This window comes from Lissotriton vulgaris, chromosome 11 (genome assembly GCF_964263255.1).
Source record: "Lissotriton vulgaris chromosome 11, aLisVul1.2, whole genome shotgun sequence".
In the NCBI taxonomy this organism is placed as follows: Eukaryota; Metazoa; Chordata; class Amphibia; order Caudata; family Salamandridae; genus Lissotriton; species Lissotriton vulgaris.
The window spans coordinates 769,124,891-769,146,770 of record NC_141699.1 but is presented as its reverse complement, the minus strand read 5'-3'; the positions used below and the strand labels follow the sequence as shown (position 1 = coordinate 769,146,770).

The 21,880-nt window shown below is 41.8% G+C and overlaps 1 protein-coding gene across 3 annotated transcripts in view; it reads right to left on the bottom strand.

Annotated features, from left to right (window-relative positions):
• RHBDD1 (rhomboid domain containing 1) overlaps nucleotides 1-21,880 on the bottom strand; it is a 420,273-nt gene that overhangs the window by 351,734 nt on the left and 46,659 nt on the right. The window lies entirely within an intron of this gene.

The window sequence follows — 21,880 nt, the reverse complement described above, 5'->3', positions numbered from 1 at the left end:
GGGATTCCTTTGCGGGAGCGTGCAACCATATGGCACTGCACACTCCCGCAAGGAAATCGCCAGACGTGCACGCGTTGCCATTGCAAGCAATGCAACGTTTGCTCGATTTTGCCCCCAAAGCTGTGCCGATGGCATTAGGTCTCTCTCCTATAGCGCCTGCGCGCTGCGTTGGCGAGACCTAAAAAGGGCTCCAGGCAAGAACCAGGTCATTATCACCCCATATCTCTGATCGATAACGTACAAAAATATATAATAAAAAACTTCTGGTAAGTCTTGGGATTGGATTCGATCTAACAAGGCCCAATCTCAACTTCAAGTTGACATCATCCGAAAACACCAGATCTTTCAGTTTTTGACCCTAAATTGAAAGTTGTAGACTTGAAACAGGGGGTGCTCTTTGTCGCCATAGTTGATCTTCGTACGGCACTTGACTTTGTCCCAAGGTTGAAACTTTGGGAGGTTCTCACGAAAATCAAGAGTTCTCTTAGGGCTACTGATGCGGACTCGGAATTTGAACACTGATCATTTTGCCAGGGTCGGATGGGGCATGGGTGGGGAAACTACAGAGAACTTTCCAATAGGGCATGGTGTTCTGCAACGGTAAGTCCTTGCTCCCAAATTATTTTTATAATGTATCAATGAAAGCATACCCTATTTAATTAATTATGTAAATGATGCACCCAAAATTGCCGGCTCCAAAATAGCATATCTGCTATTTGCAAATAACACGCTTCTCATATCAAAAACTGCTGTGGGTCTTAACGCCCTTTTAGGGAAGTTTAACTAATTTTGTAAAGACCATGGCCTTAAAGTTAATGATATTCACACAGAGCAAGAAAGCTAAAGGGAATGTGGCTTTAGACAAGCCAAATTGGATAGGGCGTTAGAATTCGACAATCTAGAGATGAGATTTTCAGACTCCACCAGTTGGTCAGCGCAGATACAGAACAATTCTCCGTCCCCAAAGCATAAAGCCAGGTCAAATGTTAGATTTGCAAATAAAGTCTCTTCCTATCCTATTTCACCGGTACTGGAAATATTTAGGATCAGATCTGTAGAGATACTGCAATCTTGATGTGCTAGACAAAGGTGAAAATTCCTTATTAAGATGCCCACTGAAGTTACCAAAAGGTACAGCACTACTTCCCTTTAGGCTTGATCTAAATTTCAAGCAAATTTCAGACACAGCCCATTTTAAGCCTATTTTAGTTTGGGCAAAGATATGGATATCCAAGCAACTTGCACGATACAGAGAATGCCTTACTGAAACTGTAGCTCACTAACTGGCTCTTACGGTCCTTTGGATAGTCCATATTAAATTAAGGCTGGTTAAGCTAAGATTTCCCGAATTGGCTTCAACGAAGATCAATACCCAGTAGCTATCGAGGTCTCATTACAGATCACTACTGGAATATTGTGTTTGGCTCTAAAATATCTACTGTTCCCTCAGGCAGATTAACAGATCAGTATCTGTCTTTTAAATGTGGTTCTTATTTTGAAGATTTCATTGACTATGTGAATATGCCAATGTCAAGGTCTCTTTACATTAAATATAGACTGGGAATCTTACCAAATGCTCTTTTTACCTGCTCTTGGAGGAATAATGTCAACTCCTCCAAATTTTGACCTATGGGTTGTCGGTCAGTGGAGAAAGACAAACACCAATTGTTCTTCCGTAATGTATACAAAAAACAGCATGCTCGCTGGATCATCCCTCAGTGCCGCCTCCTTGGACATGAGGACAGGAGTAATGCCTTGAGAATATGCAGGACAGATTCTAGGAGGTGTGTTGTTTAGTCGGTTGCCAGCTATTTAAATTCTAAATATCATCTCAGAAAAAAGAGGTAACAATGCCCTAACCATGCTCTTTAAGTCTAATTGGGTTTATGGCTCCTATAAAGTGAATTTAAGCGACTTTAAGCTTTTGTTCAAGAACAGCTGCTAGATAATAGGGTTTTGTCGAAAGACCCTATCAAGTTTCTTGTTCCATGGAAACAGAATTTGTTTAATGCGGTTTATCGAATTGAAATATATATGCTCTGTTCTTTTTTTATATCTACGGTTTTAACAACTGAAATAAGGTTACTGATGATATTAGTAATTAATTTAAACAGAATGGTTCCTTGTTAATTAATCTGATCTTGAAACGATCACATGATTTCCATTTATAAAGAAATAACCTGCTTCATTAACTGAAAAATGCAATCTTCTTGAATTTAATCAAAAAGGTTGTCACAGTACTGAATATAATTCAGAGATATATTAGAACAATAATAGCATCAAAGATAAATACTGATACAGTACTGGCATGTGCATCCTACATCAAAAAGCTCTAATGTATGCATTTGCTCATTACATTATTTATTTACTTGTTCTTTTTGTGTCCAATGATTTGAAACAAACACTGACAAGGTCAATACATGCATACACATACATGCAGACAGACAGCTATTTCATGCCAGTTATTGGCATTAGCCATGTCGTTTATCCCGCAGACAGTTTTTACACCAATGTTACACCTATTTATCCAGAGCTTCTCGCATTCTATGTGCACATACTTGGCATTATATAGCTAGAAATCAAAATCTAGTTAGCTCACCAGAAAATGCTTCCTTCACTTCATGCAATCATAGTTTAAAGGGGCCACAATTCACATAGTTTTTTTCACGTGTAAATTTACGTTTGCACCTATATGTAAATTACACTTAACTGAGAGCAGATTTGACCATATCATAAGTGATGTAATATGGGAGGTCATAAGCAGTGCATTGCGGGCCGCGAGTTATGGTTAGCTCAGCTAACTATAACTGCTAAATTTCTCTGGTTTTGTATGAGTGAAATATCAGCCTAACTATAACGTCCCTGTAAGCTTTGATTTTTTCATTGAATTGCTAAGGTTTTTAAAAAATTCTATTTCCTAACTATAACGCCCCGGTAACCTTTGTTTTTTTTCTGTGAATTTTTAAGTTTTTTAAAATGGTAAATCTTCACTATAATGTCCCTGTAACCTTTGTTTTTTTCAGTGAATTTTTAAGGTTTTAAAATTCTATTTCCCAACTATACCATCCATATAACCTATGATTTTTTAATTGAATTTTAAATCATATTTTCTATCTAAAATGGCTCTATAAGTGGTATTTTTATAAGGTTGTAATTTCTTCAGTTGATTAATAAGCGTGTTTTTTTTCTCTTTACATTTTTTATATTCGCAACGACATCGTGATCCCCGCAGAAACGTTGCTAAAATAGAAAACAAAAGCAGACATTCAAAGACCACCACCAAATCCAAAAATAATCTGTAAAAAAACCCTTCTGAATATTGCCCTACAAATATTACTATATACATACTTCTTTCAAAGTGTGTTTAAACTCATATTTTTCTACTAAGTGTCTTTAAAAACCATCCTCCAGATCTATTTTTTCATGTTCACAGTTATTCAGGACATCATGATGAAGTATAAAGTGAAAACACATATGTGCACACATATTACAGTGTTTTACACACTAGGGGTTTATTACTGTACACTTCAAACTCATGTTTTTCTAGTGTATTCTAGAAAAACCATCTCTAAAACCTAATATCTGTTTTCGTGGTGACTCCTGAGACCGCAATGACATTGGTAATCGCAATTCCCCTGGACACGTCCCGCAGTTTAAAACAAAAGCAGACATTCAGAGGCCACCAACAAATCCTTGAGACCCTCACGGGTGAGTAGGGGGCTCTATAAATCCCTGATTGATTGATTGATTGATCCAAAAATAATATGTAAAGAAATTTATTCTGAACTTTGCACTACACATATTACTATATACATACTTTTTTCAAAGCATGTTTAACCTCATATTTTTATACTAAGTTTCTTTAAAAACCATCTTTCAGACCTATTTTCTGTTTTCGCAGATATTCAGGACTTTGCGATGACATTGTTAACCAGGATAATTGCACCTTTTCCATAAAGTCTAACATACATATATTCACACATACTACAGTATTTTACACACTAAGGGGTTCTCACAGTATTGTCTTAACTCATGTTTTTCTAGAGGGTTTCTAAAAAAATCCATCTCTAAAATCTATTTTATATTTTCGTGGAGATTCCGGAGATAACGATGAAGTTGGTAATCGCGATCCCCCTGGACATGGCACGAAAATGGAAAACAAAAGCAGGAATTGAATAGCCCCCATCACAAAAACAATGATACCTATATAATCAATTCTAACCATCACAGTAGATAACTCATTTTTTAATATTTTCACCAATATTTGCGACAACGTCGATAGTCAGTACACTGGGGGGTTCGCTGCCGGTCTAAGTGTTGTCGCGAATATCGCACACAATTTAAAAGATCAATTTTGGATACATAACGTGTGTCACTAACACCGCCATTTCTCAACCATGGGGTCAGAGTATCACCGCCCTGACCCTTTATGTGGCACAGGGTCAAGGCTGATTTACATATGGCCAGGTCTAAAATGGGGTGGCATTAATTAATTAATTAATTGCGGGTTTCTAATGCGCTAGAATCGACTCCCGAAGGAGTATCTCTGCGCCATAGACCGCTGGGGAACCCGTCCTGGCTTTCCCTGTGAGATGGTCCCTACTGGGTATCTCCGAGGTGAAACCAGGCATCCCCGGCGTATGTGGGGGGCCGTTGTGGAGAGGAGGCAAGCTAATGCCCAGAGTTGCCGAGTGTGATCCCTGGTTAGAGTAGGCACCGAGGTGAGAATTATCGAGTCAGCTGACCCTGGTCCACAACCCTGCCGCGTCGGGAATTGAACCCTGGTCCCGGGCTGTCCTCTGCTCCCTGGTCTGCCGCCTCTAACCAGTGAGCCACACCACTCCGCAGGCATGGTGAGCAAAAGAATGGTAGATTTACCCAGATCTCTTGACTGGGGTGAATGTTTTGATTTGTTCTGCATTCCGTCAATGAATTGTGTGTCTTTAGCTTTCTCACCCTAAGTGCCCCGGGTATGCCCAGACGTGGGTCCCGGGCTCACTGTGCCACTGGATTCAAGCTATCCTGGCTGATGAGGGGCGAAACCCCAAGGATGCTTGTTTCCGGTCCAGGGAGGACCTAGTTTGGCAGTTCGGGCTGGACTGTTCTCATGAGCCACAGGGTCAAGTCTGATTTGCATATGGCAAGGGTAAATGTTTTGATTTGTTCTGCATTTCGTCCATCAATTATGTGTCTTTTCCTTTCTCACCCTTATGTGGGCTTTCACACAAATTTTCAGCCATAGGAACCATATCCGATACATAAAATGACGGCTGCAAATTTCTGTTCAGGCTTCGTCCAGCCAATAAGAGCATTCCCGTTGGCGCGTGCATTCACGATTTATCACAAAATGTTTGCGAAATATCCGTGGCCAGAGATATCACTATAATTTTAAACTTACATTTCTTAACAACTACTGAACGGATTTACACCACATAGGCAAAAGTCGCTTCCTTAAACTGACATCTACCTCCCTGCAAAATATGGTGTAAGTACATTCAGCAGTTCGGGCCATAGGTGTGGCTAAAGGTTCCTATGGGAATTAACATTACAAATGCAACCTTATTTTGCACTCAGAATTCTCGGTCCCCAGTGCACATGTCACCCCCAAACTACCCATGACAATAGAACCCACTGTGTCACTTTATGGGGAAAATTTCATGAAGATTGGTCAAACACAGTCAAAGTTGTAGACAAATCACAAAATGATTTTTGACATGGCCCTAACTATAACACCTACTGGCGACTGCCAGTAGATAATAAATTATATATATATATATATATATATATATATATATATATATATATATATATATATATATATATATATATATATATATATATATATATATATATATATATATATATATATATATATATATATATATATATATATATATATATATATATATATATATATATATATAAATATATATATATATATATAAATATATATATATATATAAATATATATATATATATATAAAAATATATATATATATATATATAAAAGTACCAGAGAGTAGCAATCTACAGTGCAAGATTCCCAAAAAGGCTGGGCTGGACTAAATTTAGGACAATATGTGGACTGTTGGTGTATAGTAACTTTATAAGTGTAGTTTGTGAATACCAATTGGCCCACTCTTTATGGGTAGGTGTTCGTATGAACACGTCCCTCCATAAACACCTCCTATTTTGTAGTGAGCAGCCACCATGTTCCAGCCCCTCCCCCAGTCCCTCCCCCATTTACTACTAAAACAAACACATGTGGAGATCTCTGTCTACACACAAAAAAGAAGAGATGTGGAGGTCTAGGGCCATAGGTTAGTGAACAGCATAACCACACACATACACAAGTGCATAAACACATACTCACATAGTATTATAGAGCTGGTCTGGGCAAAACATATTAGATGTGGTGTAATTCTGTTACCTAAGGAGGCAGGAAAATGGAGTTGGCTGCACTGTTCCTCAACAAAGTACAACTATTTGCTTGAAATATTGTGGTATGGTCTTGTGCAAGTAGAGAAATCAGCCAGGAAATGCTTGGTTTGAGAAAGCGGGTGATGCCTAGCTATGAAACTGATGGGGGGACCAGAGAAGCAAAGGAGGTTATGTAGCTGGACATGTGGAGAGACTTTCTGTACATTGCTGGGTATTGCAGGAGAGAGATATGCAGGATTTGATGATATTGACCGATGAAATATCTTGTTTATGTTGAACATGAACAAGCTTTGATGGGAAATATCTTAGCATCTGGATGAGCGCACGGAAAAACACTTTATACTCAGACACTCTTTGAAAAATGTCATGTGAAGCCATATACCAGAAAAAGGCTCAAAGGGTATATTAGTAAGCTAATGACAGTCTGGAGAGGGTGATCGGCAAGGCCAATTCCACCCACATAGAAGCCACTAGATGTTGTAGATATGATTTCAGTCTCGCAGGAATGACTTGGGAAGTTTTTAACTCAAAAGTCCAAAGCAAAGGAGCTTGCAACCAGAATGCCTCTCTGGTGCGGGACACAATCCACATTTTAGGATAACCCATTAGCTGTTTAATACTACATAATACAACTGCACACACACAATCACAAAGGCACACAGACTAAAAGACCAAAGATCATGGAAGTCAACCAACCAGATTAGGGCCAGCAGGAGGGACTAGTGAGTGCATACTCTCTTCGCACTCTCAACCTCCGAAATCTATTGTCAGTCTGTCTTTTCTTGTGGTGCTGAACCTCTTCAAATAAGCACTGGAAAAGCTATTACATCTCACCTACAGAAGACATGTGAGCCTTTCTTATGAAGGGGAATTATGATAATGCCTTTCCAAGAATTTGGAACTTGACCAGTTAAAAAACAGTAGTTAAAAAAGAGGAGTTAAGAATTCCCCCCATGCCTCAGGATCCCTTTTTATCAATATAACTGGAATTCCTATAGGTCCCATAGCAGAAGAAGCCAGAAGATTGAAGGATTCAGGTCAAGAAGAGAAGCAAGTTTTCCTTCAGAAAAACCAGCCATGCTACAGATGATGTTCTTGCTAAAATGGAAGTTTGGACATTTTCTCTTTTTGGTTTTTATTAATTGCACCAGCAAGCCAGAACCAAGAAACTCCCTAATTTCTAGTTGAAGCTGATTCTATTCGGTTTTGTGATGATTCATCATCTAAACAGGTGCGAAATAAGGAAAACGCAAAACGGAGAATATCTAGAAAAAGGCCAAATCAGATATGTTTCAATGTAATAAAAGATGAAAATGGTAACAGCAGAAGCAATAAAATTCCTGAAGTAATCCTAGACCAAACCTCTGAACCCTCCTGACTACTAAAGAAGACATGTGAGCCTTTCTTATGAAGGGGAATCATGATAATGCCTTACCGAAAATTTGGAACTTGACCAGTTAAAAAAACAGTAGTTAAAAAAGAGGAGTTAAGAATTCCCCCCATGACTCAGGATCCCTTTTATCAATATAACTGGAATTCTGTCAGGGCCCATAGCAGAAGAAGCCATAAGATTGAAGGATTCAGGTCAAGAAGAGAAGCAAGTTTTCCTTCAGAGAAATCAGCCATGCTACAGATGATGTTCTTGCTAAAAGTTAAGTTTGGACATTTTCTCTTTTTTGTTTTAATTAATTGCACCAGCAAGCCAGAACCAAGAAACTCCCTAATTTCTAATTGAAGCAGATTCTATTCAGTTTTTTTTTTTAATTTTGCTACCATTTGGGCTGGTGTACATGATAAGAGAATCAGAGATTGCTTCCAAAGATCAGTCTGGTTTGGTCATCTCGATCTCTGTGACACTTATCTCTTCGATCCCAATCACCCACCTCACCTGTACGTTTCTGCATTTTCAATGAAAAGGAAACTGTTATCAGTTCACAGCTCCTTCTTTCTGTCTTTCTTTTGCTCTGCAGTGTTTCACGTAACTTCTGAAACTCGTGATTGTGCATCATGGACATTAATTCGGCACATGCTTTCCAAGGTACTCACATTTTGATGCAAACCAACTGGGGTTAAATCAAATAAACCCGCATTGCCAGCATAAATCAGTATGTGAAGGTTGTAGGCAGCACAGCGTGAGGGAAAGTTTCTTGCATCCAAGAATTGGGCTGGTATGTCATGTAAGTACTGATCTTAGGAGAGAGACATTGTTCCCCACCATCCCACTTCACACAATGTTGAGGAGTGGAGTGCTACTATCACTCCTAGCAGGTTCGATGGAACTCCCAGTATCAGTAGTTCTTACCAGAGAGTAGGCCTTTGTACTTTATCGAAGGCTGAGGAAAAGTCTGTAAATGCAGTCTACCGATTTTGTGACTTTTCAATTACGTACTTATTGATCAAAGTTTAAACAATCACAATACTGTTGTAATAGAATGATTGGGCTAAAATCCTGCTGGTTTCCACAGTATAATCCCTTTGGGAAAAACCCAATCTTTCAGTTGTTCTAAGATGCAATCCACCAAAAATGTCCCTGTTGCATCAACTAGTGCAATCTGCCAGAAGTTACTGGGTGGAGATCACGAGCCTACCTTATGAACTAGAATTATGATAATGTATTTCCAAGAATTTGGCATTTGACCAGTTAAAAATCAGCACTTAAAAAGAGTAGTACAGAATTCCCCCCATGCCTCAGGATCCCTTTTTATCACTATAACTGGAATTGTGTCAGGGCTCATAGCAGAAGAAACTCCTGCTTTATTTTTGCAAATACCATAACTGGTGTCAGAGGAAAGACCTCTTCTGAGGTGTTCATTAAAGTCAGACAAACAGGTTGATTACTTTCAGTAGGTACATTTGCCCTATAGAGATGTGAGATGTGATCTGTCCAAACTGGACTAGGAATAGAAACTGTAGAACGATTTTTTTTGTGAGCAGCAATCAAAGGCTAAAACAAAGTCTGACGTCTTAAATTGCAACCGCCTGCCTTAAATCCATCCAGTTATTGGCAGCTATGCTTTGTTTTATGTAACGGCAAGTCCTTTACCTTTTTTCCAAAGCATTTGTATTACTTTTTTCTGCTAGGAAAATAGTACACAAACTGGAGACAAGTGAGACTATATATAGCTGCAGAAAGTTTCTTAATATGGGGATTCATTTGGATGAAAAAAAAGAAATTAATTGAAATGCTATCATTGTGCAACTCATTTATTACTGCTGTTATAAGAGATACATAGTGGTTAATTGGATTTGCCATTTCTGAGATCCGTTGAGAAATAATGGTTATGTTTAGATAGTAATCCTCCTAGAATCCCAATAGAGATTTCCCTGCCCCCTATCCATTGCTGCTACACTGTTGTCAGGATTCAGGGACACTTTTTCAGTTTCTTGTAGCTTTAAAACCAAGGTGGCATAATTGCTCCCTGAATGGGGAAAAACTTCCACTGCAGGAAATGATGAGTAGAAGTCGTAACTAACAAGTAGGTAATCAATAATGGAAGCACCTCTTCTTGTGGAAGATGCTGGAATATCCGGGTCGACCCGCCCCTTCATTACTACTGTATTTATTCTGGACAGCGATCCTAGCAGTAGTCCCACACACATATTTGCTTTGAATTTGGAGGGATAGAGGCCATGGGAATATTCCAGGCTTCTTCTAGATCTTTATCCCTGGTTCGCATTAATAATGCACCTGAATTTTTGCGCAAAGATCCCCAAACAAAAGAATATTGTAATTATTACCTCGACTTGGAATTAAGTCTACCAGTTCAAATATTTTACACAAAATGTTGTTATTTCACAAACTGGGAGGAATATAAACATTGAAAAGGAGACTAGATTTATGCTGCTTGCAAAATAAATTAGGAAACGTTATTTGGGCACCTTGTAAATTGTAAGAGGGCAAAGCGAGAATCTTGTATTCCCAGTAAAGGTTAATAGATAAGAGGATGGCGAGACCCCCTTTTGCAAGTCCTTTGGTGAGGGTGTCAACAGGAACATCTACTGTAAAGAATGAATCTAGAGTATGATATCTTGTAAGCCAGATTTCCTGTAGACAGGTAAATGAAGGAGTCAGGTCAAGAAGAGAAAAACCAGCCATGCTCCAAGATGTTGAGATTTTTGCTAAAATGGAAGTTTGAAAATGTTCTCTATTTTGTTTTCATTAATTGCACTAGCAAGCCAGCACCAAGAAACTTCATAATTTCTAGCTGAGGCTGAATCTATTCTGTTTTTAATGTGTCTATCATTTGGGCTGATGTTCATGATAAGAGAATCAGAGAAAACCTTAGGGTATGAGCAATTAGATGGAGTTGCTAAAAAGGCCTGATTAGAAAATTCAGTGTCAGTGATGAAACAAGAGAGTTCTTTGAAATTGAATGTGGGATATTGTGGACATCATAGCCATTTTTATGTAAAACATTACTAGCTACTGCATAGCTCCCCCCACTTGGAGGAAGACTCCCTGGTGCACAGCGCAAAATCGACTAAAGAGTCTACAACATCATACATAGTTCATCAAAAGGTTAAATCCACAAGTTTGAGAGGTTCCTCTTATTTTTAATCCATATTCATTATTATCATGAACAGTTCATCAGTGCTTAGAGAAGCTCAAACATCATCCAAAATGAAATGTTATCCAATCATAAATCCTCCCAATGCATTTCGGACAGATGACACGCCCTTCCTCAAGGGGACAGCTCTACAAACATAAAAGAAGCTCGGCGAGGTGTACACTTGGGCAGAAGTGTGCGCCCGCCAACGCCCTAATCGCTCTTATAACCCGTATTCAGAAAATGAAACTTCATCATCCGATGGGGACACCAGAACACAGAAAGCAACTAGACCCTCTGCCCACGCAGAGCAACATCCTAGCACCTCCAACACTGCGGTACATTTTTTTAGAGCAGGGTCAAGATCAACCCACCGACCCAGGCGGGGAAAAATCCGCAGAGGTAGAAAAAGAGCAACCCAAAGCCAAAAGGGCAATCGTCGGAAATAACAGCACAGGACAACTTGGTGATCAACATCTCATCTACACAACTAACCGATGAAGAGACATGAGTGTTACAGAAAGGCCAGTCCTTTGTACCAACCACAGGAACTAACAACTTGGAACTAGAGGTTAGCACTTTCAAGCTGGTTCGCAACATTCGACTACGGCATTACTTCCAAAATCTAGTAACTACACCTATGCTAGAGGATGATATGTTGCGAGGGCTTCGCCCTCAAAGCACCTTCATGGCTCCAGTGAGTCATAAGATCATTGACATGTTTGAGGACCTAGTTAAAAGAGACATTGCTAAATTACCTTTTCAATCGAGGATTAAACAGGAGAACCGGACCAAAAAGGAGAACATCTTGCAAAAAATTGCTAACAATCCACCTATTGTGTGTCAAACTGCTGACAAGGGAGGCGCCCTTGTGATTATGGATGCCACATATTATGAAGGACATGTACTGGCCCACATACTGGACCCCAATACTTACGCATCTCTATCTACTGATCCCACCAATAAGTTCACCTCCATCTTAGCCGGAATCATCAAACAGGCCTTTGACAACGGAACCATTAATGACAGAGTCAGACGCTATTTAACACCCAACAATCCCAAACCACCTGTGTTATATATGTTGCCGAAAGTGCACAAGCACCCCACGAGACCGCCTCTGAGATCTATTGTCTCAACAAAAGGGAGTATTCATGAGACCACCGGCAAATTTTTGGACAGATATCTTCAGCCGTTCGTTCTGAATACCAGATCACATGTCAGAGACACCACAGATTTCGTGATCAAACTTAAACAAGCCACGGACACCTTGGGGGACCAAGAGCTGATATTGTGCACGTGGACGTATGTTCACTGTACACTTCGATACCTCATGACCTTGGTATAACGGCTGTTGAACATGAACTATACAACTCTGACCTGGATGCAGACATGCAGGTATTATTGATGGAACTGATGGTATTTACCTTATACCATAGTTACTTCACAGTATTTGACAAATGGTTCCACCAGCTATGCGGAACTGCCATGGGAAATTGTGCGGCGCCGTCATACGCTAATATTTTCATGAAAGCTTTCGAAGAGTCACATGTATTGAATCAACCGACATGGCAAAACCATGGGAAGTTTTATCTGAGATTCATCGACGATATTTTTATCCTTTGGGCAGGAACTGAGAATGATCTGATTGATTTTTTGGAAACATAGAATAACATAAATGATCGAGTGCAGTTTACATGGAGTCTTAATAGAGAGTGCATTCACTTCCTTGATGTAAAGGTTGAACGACGCGCAGGAAAGCTGAACACCACCATATTTCGTAAACCCACTGATCGTAATTCACTGTTACATTATCAGAGTTTCCACCGACCTGGGTTGAAACAGAACTTACCTCTTTCTCAACTGATGCGTGTCAAGCGCATTGTTTCATCTGAAAACGTGTGTCAACAAGAAATGTTCAATATGGTGGAAAGGTTTAAAGCACGTGGATATCCTCAACAGACACTGGACAAGGCAGTTACCCGATGTGGGAACATGAACTGTGATGATCTTTTGCAAGTTCGAGCTAAAACTGAGAATTCTCGGATGGTAGTTGTTTCCAAGTACACTGTCTTGAGCAACCAATATAGAAATATCATCTCCAATCATTGGTCTCTACTCAGTTTGGAACCTGATTTTCATGGAGCCTTCATACAGCCACCGCTGTTCGCCTACACCAGGGGATGCAATCTCAAAGAGATCTTATCTCAACCCAGGGATCAAAGTGAATCTGAAACATTCAAGGGACTCAGACCTTGCTACAGTTGTAGCAATTGTAATAACTGAATACAAGGGAATGTCACCAACCATCCCATGAAGGGTCATCCAATCAAACTGCGAGTTAACGCCACCTGTAACTCTGCCAATCTAATTTACATGTTGAAATGTCCCTGCGGGAAGTGTTATGTCGGTCACACTGAAGGAAAAATAAGAACGCGACTACTGGAGCACAAGAGCAATATAAGGACTGGCAACATCAAATCCACAGTAGCTGCGCATTTTTTAGAACAAAAACATACAGTAGCCCAATTGAAATATCTCATACTGGAACAGGTCACACCCACACACAATAACAAGAACACCTTGTTGAAAAGAGAGAACTTTTGGAACCGCTTCATGGCGACAATGCAGCCACACGGATTAAATGACAGGATGGAATTTCTGTGCTACCTTTGAACTTTGCATCCTTTGTCCATTAACTGGCTTACTTGTACCTTTTACATTCTGTGCATGTTGTCAGCTAGCTCTTTCATAACACCATCACGCTTAATTTTCTTTATTAGAAATTTAATTTTTTTTATTTGAGATTCACTGTGGGAAACCAGCATTTGTTGAGTGTTTCTATATACTTTGCTACTCGCAGTTTCATTACATTCCCCTTTCAGCTAATGTTCCGAACGTTTTTGATTTTTACACCTATCCAAGATGGCGCTGTTTTAACACAAGAGCACAGTCCTTTTTCTATGCTTGTCATGCACCTCGCGTCCGCATTAACTTCACTGGGGCTTTGAATTTCGGAGGTTTCCTGTTAGTCGTCTATCGAGGGAGTCCACAAACTTCACATATTGTGAGTACCTCTACCGAGGACCGCTTTGAACCGTTTCTGTATTTTCGTTTGTTTACCGCGTGTGGGGTAAACACGGCTTTATGTGTTTTTTCAGATTTCAAACACAACGCGTCACGGATGTAATCATCCCGTGAGTATCGGGCATATTGGCTATCTATCCTTTGGTTGTTTGAGACTGTGTAGCACACTTTTAATTCTTTCAACACTTGGGTGCAGCCTTGTTAAGACTCTTTGTTTTACATTTAGCTCATTTATGTTCCTGTTTGCACGCTGCCTTTTCAGCTCAATTCACTCAACCCACACCTTTTTGAGCAGTGCTTCACCTTTTAAATCTCTTTACCTTTTAAATTTCTTCACATTCGGTTACTTGTTGCGCATGATAATCTGGTTTCCACAAATCACATTTGTGACCAACAGCACAGCATTCAGTCAGTTTTTGTGTAATAAGAGTTAGGTACATGTATATCTTTGTGACATTAGGGTGTTTTCTTTTATGTTTGTAGAGCTGTCCCCTGAGGAAGGGCGTGTCATCTGCCCGAAATGCATTGGGAGGATTTATGATTGGATGACATTTCATTTTGGATGATGTTTGAGCTTCTCTAAGCACTGATTAACTGTTCATGATAATAATGAATATGGATTAAAAATAAGAGGAACCTCTCAAACTTGTGGATTTAACCTTTTGATGAACTATATATGATGTTGTAGACTCTTTAGTCAATTTTGCGCTGTGCACCAGGGAGTCTTCCTACAAGTGGGGGGAGCTATGCAGTAGTCTTTTGTTGATCACGCTGATAGGTACAGACAGCGTTCATCTCTGGAAGCACGCCACAGACCATAACAGTGGTTTACTTTTGGATTCACTCAGCTGTGCAAGTCCTTTCTCAATTCTTTGTCAAACATTACTAGCTCTCAGGATCATTGAAGGAATCAAATATGACCAGAATTCAACTCGCACAAGAGTACGGTCTTGTTTTTCTGGAAATAAGCCATTTTTAATTCCACAGATGTAAGTGAATGGAGCTGGGGGTATTAATGCAAAAGACATAAAGGGTTATTATCAATTTAAAAAAGGACTCATCTCAATTATTGGAGAGCACTGAGAAAGGAGAACTTCCTCTGTTCTTATATTCGTTTACTCAGATTTGTTATCACCAGAGGAACTTCAGAAGAGGAAAGAGCATCCTCAGAAATATGAAGACTGGCTCTGAATTCTGAGGCCTGGGGGTTTATGGAAAAAACAACAATAGCCGTAGTGGGTAAAGGGAGAAATGGGGGGGGGGGTGTCAGGAGGGTTCAGAGGTTTGGTCTAGGATTACTTCAGGAATTTTATTGCTTCTGCTGTTACCATTTGTATCTTTTATTACATTGAAACATATCTAATTTGGCCTTTTTCTAGATATTCTATGTTTTGCTTTTTCCTTATTTCGCACCTTTTTAGAGGATGAATCATCACTAAATGTTTTTGTTGGAAGTGATTCTGTTTTGGCGCTATGAGATGATCGAGCTTCTTTATCCATCGATTTTATAAATGGGAAAATAATTTGGAGAGATTGTGAGAGTTGTTGAGTTAAGAGATGATTTAGAAACCTGCTGCTCTTCAGAAAACAGCTTTCGCAGAGAGGTGTCGAGTGTTAGCCTCATCCTTGTTACTTATCCTCACATATGCTTTTCCTGCTTAGGTGGCCCATGGCCTTCTCCGAGTTAAATTCTTATCTCAAGAGGCATTTACTTCCCTTTGACACCTTGTTTGGATCCTAGGGCATGTTTACTACATGTTCTTGGAGGTAAGGAGGCTGCTTTTTGCAAAGTAAGGCAATTTAAAGTTGCAGATAAAGTTTCCAGGCTGCAATCTGAATTTGTTGTTTTTTCAAACAGCTGCATTAGTGACTCCAAGATTCTTTTAAAGGTTTAGAGAGCCCCAGAGAGAAGTACATAATCTCCAAGTAGATAATAAGAGCTATTTAAAGGAAAATTAGGTGAGCTGGAAAGGTCATCTATTGGAACTAGTTCCTCACTTACAGTACTATTAAATACATTGTTTCTTTTTGGGTTTTATTTGTAGATATGTTCTTCTTGCCTACTGAGAGTGAACTCATGTCTATGTCTGGAAGGGTCAAAGTCCAGAGGAAGGTCTACTCTAATTTTCTTAGTGGTCTTAAAAGAGCAGTCCAACTTTAAAGCCTCGGCTTAGCCCACATTTTTCTCCGGGATTGACTTCAGTGGCTGCATTGAGTGAACAGAGTTGAAGTAAAGTGGCAACTCCCGGACTATCTTTCTTGAGGATCACTACCTAATCTTCATCCCAAAATCTTTATTTAGGGAAAAAGACTGTGATAGTAAGGATATTATCAGAAGTGCCCATCTGTGCATATTGGTATACACCTGTTACAACGCATTTGTTACAACGCACTACTGTTACAACGCGACTTTTACAACGCATACCATTACAACGCATTGCGCTGGGGGGCACTCTAGGATAGGGAATAAGTATAATTTACTATCCAACACCTTCCCTAGGGTCCACGGGGACTGGAGTTAGAATAGTAAATTATACTTACCACTATCCAGCACCTCAAAGCGCTATGCGTTGTAATGGTATGCGTTGTAATGGTCGCGTTGTAACAGTAGGTAGTTGTAATAGTATGCGTTGTAACATGGTACATCCGTGCATATTTGTTGTCCTTCGTTTAACTCTAAGGGCTAAGGGTTGACTGTTCAGTTGAATTGATGGGTTTCGAAGCTTCGTAACAGTACTGCAGAAAATACTTGCAAGACAAACTAACTTACCTCTGCTTTCAGTGCCAGAGATTTCTACCATCACCCACAGGAAATTAGTGTTACTGCTGCTGTAGATGGAGAGATGAGTGAGGTGGAAATGGAGATATAAGAGAGGAAGCAGACACTTGATATTTAGCAGGACTTGTATAAGAGTTCTAATCTTATTGCAGTTGATGGAGAAGCAGCTGAGAGGAGACAGTTGTGGAAAAGGTTCAGCTCTTCTTATTCTCAAAGGGGCTCTGATATGCTTGAAAAGCCGGGCCCCAGCTCCCGTGCACTTCTTCCCTTGAAAACAATGAGCCATGAACCCAGGTCGCGTTATCAGCCCACCCTGGCAAACCAGAAGACTCAGCATCCACAAAACCGGGGGGGGGGGGACGCTGACAAGTACCTGGATACAACGGTGCCACACACTTTATCACCAACCCACTTAGCCAAGTTGAGAAAACTAAAGACAAGTTCCCTGCCCTTCTCTGCTTTCTTGTCCTTCTTTGCTCTGCAAGGCGGGAGCCTGGAGGTTCCGGGAAACCCAGAGATTGCCACAGGATACAGCAGATGATTGAGTGACAATGAACAAAACAAAACTGCAAACCTCGAAACTGCTAACTGCTGATGCTGCCTACTTCTTCCAAATTCCTGTTTCCTTCTTCCTGTATCCTGAAGGGAGGCTCAAGCACATCCAAGACAAGAGACGGAGTCAGTCCAGAGACCAGACCGACATCTTTGCAATTGGTTTTATAATTACCACTGGCAAATCCTGGTCTTGTTCAGCCTCCGAAATGGTTTTTACCATCCCATCTTCGCTGAGGGTAGAATGTGGGTCTGATGTACTGGTTTCCAAAGTTGACTCTTTTGTTTGAAGAGTGGTTTCAAGAGTCAAATTGGCTCCAACTGACAGAACACCCCTCCCCCTTTTTGTACTGATCCATGGAAAAATACGACTTTCAAAAACCTTTTTAAGAGAAAGCTGAGCTTTATCCGTCAAATTTAAAGCATTTACATATTTTGATATTTCCTTCATAAAAACTATCACAAAAAAATTGACATATTGAAGACAGCTCCTCCTCGGACGATGCTAGTATCCTGAATTTTTAGTCTATTTTTAACACCTGACTTTTATGACTCTCGAAGCAGATGGCTCTATTTGCATAACAATAAGGCAGATTGGGCATTCAATCGAATCTGAAAGCTCTGTTGGATCAATTGCAATAGATCCCTCCTTCATTTTGTTTGGCCAATTCAGATAACCTAGTTGTAGGACCCATTGTGTCTTCCACCTTGTCTGGCAGGCTGACCAGGTTCTGTTGGTCCCTTTTTAGGGTCTTCGTCATACTTGGTGAAAAAATATGAAATTTACAATCAATAGGTGAAGTATGTAAAGCGTGATCAGCAACAATTGACTGAGGGCACTTTGAAGTTAATTTATTTCTAATGACCCTTTTCAATGGTCTAATGCAAGCATGAAACTAGTCATTAATATGTAGAACAGTTGAACAATATGATGGTAAGGGAACAATATAAGAGAGGTCAAATAAGGAACCACCCATAGAATCAATAAATGTTTATACTGAATGAGTCTCCTCCTTTTCTTTGGGAAATGTAGACATGGTTTAATTTTGCTCTTATTAGGACCAAATTAGATAAGTCATGTCATCCTGCGCATCAAAGCCTGAATCAGGAGACTGGTCTAGGAAAACTCTAGACAATTATTGTTTTCTGCAGGGTGAGTATACCATCCTTTTGGAGGGTCTTTTAATTGGAGAAACACCACAATCATTTGTGGAACTATCTTCATCGACTGTGTTCCCGACACCTTCAAGGATCTCGTAAAAGGGGTACCTGGCTCTTATTGGTTTAAGATTCGACGGAAGCCAGGAGCAACGAGTGTTTTAAAACTGTATTTTCTGTGTTTTTACTTCCTACCTGGCCTTTGCACTATGCCACTTTCTTGCCTGCACTATCTCCCGCGCAGCCGATTTAGACGCTGCTGCGGGCTGCTCCAAAGACCGACGCCATTCCGGGTAAGCCCCCCTGCTCAGGCCACGCCCCCTCTACGCTAGGCCACACACCCTCTTCTTTTCCCATTTAAATCAGGTGTCTTTCCCGGCCACGCAGCGGACGTGCCTAAGGCAAGCCCGTCTGCGCCCGTCCGCGATCGTACGCGGTCCAGGGCTATACCTTATGTCCCTCGGGAGGGACATACACGGTGGAGCAGGCAGGAACTGCTGACCTTCCGCAGTACCTTTGCCGGCCCATGTCTACATAACTTGCGAGTGGAGGATAATATAGGCTGCGAACACTGCCACTTCTCCTTTGATCCTGGCAGGGATGTGGCCCCTAGAGTTTATATCCTGGACTGTGGCCTGCTCAACGTACGTTCTCTGCGGAAACACAAATTAGATCTATATGACCTTCTCACTGAGAAACAGTGGGATCTTGTGTTCCTTACTGAGACATGGCTAGATGAGGGCTCTACCCCGGATGCCTTAGAGGCACTACCAGAGGTCTACATAATGCTTAGGCAGGATAGACCTACCGGTAGAGGAGGGGGCATTGCTATTATAGCCCAGAAAAGTCTACGATGCCAACTAGACCATTCTCCCATCCTGGACAGCGAGGCAGGGAGCTTTACTGTCAAAGTAAAAGAAGGCTGCACGCTGAAGGGCATGTTAATCTATAGACCCCCAGGCCCTATAGCCAGGTTTGGGGAGAGTCTGGCTGAAGGCATAATGGAGGCTGCGCTGCACAAAGACAAATTCCTGGTACTGGGGGATCTTAACTTACATTTGAATAACCCCACAGACAACGTTAGCAGGGACTTTTGCCAGGCACTAGGAGCCCTCCAGCTGAATCAAATAGTAAGTGGTCCCACTCAACAGTTGGGACACCTACTTGACCCCATATTTGTCAATTGGGGGGAAGTAGAAGCCATGACCCCCATTCCCATCCCCTGGTCGGATCACCATCTAGTACCATTCTCCATACGAATTCCCGGGGTAAGATCTCCGGAGCCAGCAATACTGTACCACCCCAGGCGGAGATGGGCTACCTTTTCCCAGGCTAAACTCTGTGCGGCACTGACTGGGGGGGATGATGCGGACACGGCTAACATCAATCTATATAAGCATATCAATGAGGCGCTTGATTGAACAGCCCCACTTTCGCGCAAAATTGGGTGGCCGCTCTCAAAAAACTGCCCCGTGGTTCAGTGATGAACTAAGTGTCGCGAAAACAGCATTGAAGCGAATCAAAAGACAGTGGCGTGGGGCTTCTTCTAAGGAAACTAGGGAGGCCTACCTAATTGAGAGGCGAATTTATCACGGGCTAATCAGGAAGTCCAAAGCAGCATATTACACTATTAGAATTAGTGAAGCTGGTAACTCGATGAAGGAGCTTTTCTCGCTCTACAAAACCCTCTCGAGTGGGAAACCAGCCATTGCTCCAGATGCCTGCTCGGTAGAATCCTGTGACAGGATCGTGGACTTCTTCGCCGAAAAGATAGCTAAAATTTACTCGGCATTTCCCAGTCATCCCATTGCTGGGACTGAATTTGCGGAAAGCCCGAGGGAATGGGGGGACAGACATATATTGACCAACTTTGTCACCCCGCCCCCAGAGGACCTCCTAAAAATCTGTAGATCCGTCAAGTCGGGTTCCCCGCGGGATCCCACCTCACCGAAACGGCTAGCGGATAGCTTACCGGTGCTAGAACCATATATCAGACACCTATTGGACGTGTCTTTTAGCACTAAGACCGTGCCCAAAGACTGGAAACAGGCGGTGGTTCTACCTCTCAGGAAGAAACCTAACATCAGCTTCGAAAAACTGGAGAACCTCCGGCCGATCTCTCTTTCGCCCTACCTGGCCAAAGTGGCGGAAAAAACGGTAAACCTGCAACTGATGGATTTCGTGGAAGAGGCTGCCCTACTACACGATACCCAGTTTGGTTTCCGTCCCCGCCACTCTACGGAATCAGCGCTTCTGATGGCTGTGGAGACCCTATGTCAGGGGGTGGATGAGGGTCATACTATGGCCCTCATCCTATTGGACCTGAGTGCAGCATTCGACACTGTAGCTCATACCACCCTGCTACAGTGTCTGAATAGTGGAGGGATATCTGGAGCTGCACTCGAATGGATCCAGTCCTTCCTGACAGGGAGAAGCTTTCAGGTCCGCCAGGGCGAATGTTATTCCAGGGATATTGGATTGGGCCAGGGCGTACCCCAGGGATCGTCCCTGAGCCCTACCCTATTTAATCTATATGTCTCCCCAGTGGCCCCCATTGCTGAGGGCCATGGTTTGCACATAGTGTCCTACGCCGACGACACGCAGCTGGTTATCTCCCTCTCGCGAGCGCCCGGTCTTGCGGTGGACAGTTTCAGAGCCTGCATGCAAGACCTTGCAGCCTGGATGTCCACCAACTGCCTCAAATTAAATGGCAGCAAGACCGAGGTGCTCGTAGTGGGGGGGAACCCATCTGTCTGGTGGTCGGCGTGGTGGCCTCCATGCTTAGGCGAGTCTGGCTTGATGCTGACCTGTCCTTTGGACCTCAGATAGGCCGTGTGGCGGGTGTCTGCTTCAGCGTCCTGAAATGTCTACGGAAGGTCTTAGATGTCCTTCCTACGTCAGCCCGTAGAACGCTGGGGCATGCCCTCGTCACATCACACCTGGACTATGGCAACTTGCTGTACCTGGGAGCAACTAGCAAGGCAATTAATCGCCTTCAGGTGTTGCAGAATGCGGCAGCCCGCCTCATTCTAAAATTTCCCAAAAGATCGGCCTCCAAAGCTGCCCTTCAGACTCTTTATTGGTTGCCAGTGAGAAGCAGGGTCGAGTTTAAGGCCCTCTGTACCTGCCACCGCATCCTTACTGGTAAGGCGCCAACACTGCTCCAGAACCTGGTCACCAGGTACGTACCTACGCGCGCCCTTCGCTCCTCCTATGGAGGCCTATTAAAGGTCCCGAGGATAAGGGGAGCTCGCATGGGAGGTAGATCTTTCCGCTACCTGGTGGCGAAGAGCTGGAATGCCCTACCTCTGGACCTCCG